We start from the raw sequence: 3270 nt of genomic DNA, 5'->3' as shown, positions 1-3270 counted from the left end.
ACCAATCACATCGTCAGGACATGGTCACGTGACCTCAACGTGACCCGAGTGGTGTAAACGGTGTTGTTTTCTGGCAGCCAACATTTAGATTTTAGTTTTAGTCTTTTGAATAGTTTTCATTTAGTTTTAGTCACATTTTAGTCACACCCGGAATGTTGTCGTGTTAGTCTAGTTTTAGTCGACTAAATCTACGGTTGATTTAGTCGACTGAAATGTATTTTGGCGGACGTTGATGCCGTCGTAATGACTGTTTTTAACCCATTCTGACCGGGAACCCGTGTTGGTGTTAGCATCATGTCGTGCTTTAGCTATTGAAAAATAGCAGATCTACAAGCTCATAGCGCGCCACCGAGTGGCGCGATACGAGCTTGTAGGTCTGCTATTTTTGAAAAATTCGAAGAACGACTGACATTTTTAGAATCTGATCTCAGGTCAGAATGGGTTCATCAGACCAGTGTGTGTCCAGTGGAAACCTCGTATGAATCTGATCTCAGGTCAGAATGGGCTAAAAGCTAAAAGCTTGCGACGCGTTGTGAGCTTGTAGATCATCTATTTTCAGTGTCACATGACTTATACTGGATCTCTCTCCACTAGTCCCTTCATCACATTTTCTTTTTTTTTCTTTACATTTTTATCCCACGATTTTGTAACCCAGTTTTTCTTTTCACCCAGTGGCCAATTATCTAATGTAATCCTGGGCGCTACACTTCCTCTGCCAACCTGGGGGGGGGGGGGGGGGGGCAGCGGACTGACCTCATGCCGCCTCCTATGCATGAGGAGTCCAAGCTGCTTCTTTTCACCTGACAGAGGGGGATTTCCCCGGCCGGACGTATAGCGCGTGGAAGGACACATTATTCCGACCAGTTCCTTTCCCCTCCATCAGGCGCCCCGGCTGGCCAGGGGGAGGTCCCGGCTGGCCAGGGGGAGGTTCATCACATTTTAGTCAGGTTTTTATCTGTTAACAAAATTGTCAATATATTTAGTCTTAGTTTTAGTCATCATATAGCTTAGTTTTCATTTAGTTTTCATCAATGAAAAAGGGTAGTCTTAGTTTCAGTGGAAGGAAAACAACACTGGTTGTAAAGTAACTATAAGATGGAGTGCCATGATTTTATTCTTCCTCTTTATAGAACAATAACATGATGATTATTATTGTGAAAAAAGTGTTTACAGTATTTGTTTAAAATGTTGTTTTTATGTGGACACGCCCACCAGTTCATTAGGCATGCCTGGTTTGCCAGGTGGGTGGTGATTGGGTGGTGATCCACCTGAACAGCTGTGGTTGTATGATAAAGGGGGAGGGGTTAAGGGAGGGGCTGACAGTGTGATGTCACTATATCACAGTTTTTTTAAATTATTTGACAATTTTAGTTACTATAGTTTGTAGATTTGTATTATTATTATTATTATAATTATAATTACAAAACATACATCAACCACTTCAGCCCCATAATGTGCATTAGGGCCATCATTGTGTACATGCTGCTGTTGGCCAGGAGGGGGCAGGGTTTTTTACCTGCGAAACCGTCAGCACAGACACAACGCAGGAAGTCAACGCATGCTCCTCCGTTCTCACACACCAAGCCGTCTTCATCACACACATTAGCTGGAGAGGAGAGGAGAGGAGAGAGGGGAGGGGAGGGGAGGGGAGAGGAGAGGAGAGGAGAGGAGAGGAGAGGAGAGGAGAGGAGAGGAGAGGAGAGGAGAGGAGAGGAGAGGAGAGGAGAGGAGAGGAGAGAGGGGAGGGGAGGGGAGGGGAGGGGAGGGGAGAGGAGAGGAGAGGAGAGGAGAGGAGAGGAGAGGAGAGGAGAGGAGAGGAGAGGAGAGGAGAGGAGAGGAGAGGAGAGGAGAGGAGAGGAGAGGAGAGGAGAGGAGAGGAAAACCAGAAAAAAAAAACCACTTAAGCCATTATTTTAAGAAGAAGACAACATTGAAGCGACACAATGGACACATTCGTATGTTTTGTCTTGTTTCATTATTGTTCCATGACATTCATTTGGAAAACTGCAGGAATTCCTTGTTAGTGGTCCGGCCACTAGGACCGGCCCTCCTAGCAGCGTGGCTCCCAGGAGGACCGGCCCTCCTAGCAGCGTGGCTCCCAGGAGGACCGGCCCTCCTAGCAGCGTGGCTCCCAGGAGGACCGGCCCTCCTAGCAGCGTGGCTCCCAGGAGTACCGGACGGCTTCAGGAGAGCCGAAGGTCCACCCAAGGCACCACCCAAGCGTCGTTCTCACACCTACGGGGGTTCCTTCCGGGCCTTGTACAACTGGTTCCACTGGCGTGATCAGGCTGCAGTGATCCGATCCCAGCAGGAGGAGTTGCGGGCGGACGCCTTTGATCTCCTCCAGGTACCTCCTCTCTAGACTCACTTTTTTTTACGCTGAAGGTTTTTTTTTTTGCCCCGATTCCAACGGTGGTGGTTCCCGTCTCTCTCTACCATGTCCCCAGAAATCGTCCAAGTTTATAGTTTATAAGTTTATAAGTGACGTGATGAAGATGTTGACGAGGACCGTGAAGAACACCAACACCGTCGCGGCGTCGTTCATTCTGTTCAGCTTGGCGTGCTTCGTCACGTCGTTTTGGACCTCAAACCTCACGATGAAGACGAGCAGCAGCCCCACGACGACCTGCAGGACGATGGAGACGGACAGCAGCACGATGAGGGGAGCGTAGTAACGGTACCGATCGCCCACGTCCAGAACCGTCTTCAGCTGAGAGGAGTTGGCCATCAGCAGCGCTACGTCCAACATGCTCTGAGCTGCACTCCTCTTAGCGGCGTAGTGGTTCCGGTCGACGCCGGCCCCGGACCGGTCTGTGTTCGGTGCCTTTACGTCACCACCCGTCTCGTTCGGTGCAACTGCCTCTCCATCGTCAATTGTTGAACTCATCTTTCCTCGGCGTCTTCGGTCGTCTCGGTTCTCGGCTGAAATCCGTCATCTGCTCGCAGGCACTTATATATTTATATCGTTGAGTTGTCAGAGGTGACGTCGTCACCTCTGACACCCCGGTTACGGTGTCTGTCGGAGAGAACATTTTATATCCATATATGGTCACTCACCCACGCAGCCTCCCTTCCAGTTGTATCCGGACGCACAGGAGTCACAGCGCCTCCCTGTGGCTCCTTCTCTGCACACACACGCCCCCGCGCGGCCGCAGCGCTCATGCACACTGCCCTGCTGCTCACAGTTACACTCTACACGCACGCACGCACACACGCACACACACACGCATGCAGGCACACACGCACGCACGCACGCATGCACACACGCAC

The 3270-nt window shown here is 50.3% G+C and overlaps 1 long non-coding RNA gene across 1 annotated transcript in view; it reads right to left on the bottom strand.

Annotated features, from left to right (window-relative positions):
• Nucleotides 1-3065: 3065 nt before the first annotated feature.
• The window catches only part of LOC308309558, a 4615-nt gene continuing 4410 nt past the window's right edge, over nt 3066-3270 (bottom strand). Inside the window, exon 3 of the long non-coding RNA XR_013963418.1 lies at nt 3066-3192. This is a non-coding gene — a long non-coding RNA (uncharacterized lncRNA). The remainder of the gene's footprint in view (nt 3193-3270) is intronic.

This window comes from Protomyctophum bolini (assembly GCF_963924005.1).
Source record: "Protomyctophum bolini genome assembly, chromosome: 22".
Lineage (NCBI taxonomy): Eukaryota > Metazoa > Chordata > Actinopteri > Myctophiformes > Myctophidae > Protomyctophum > Protomyctophum bolini.
This window is presented reverse-complemented; position numbering and strand designations above follow the sequence as displayed.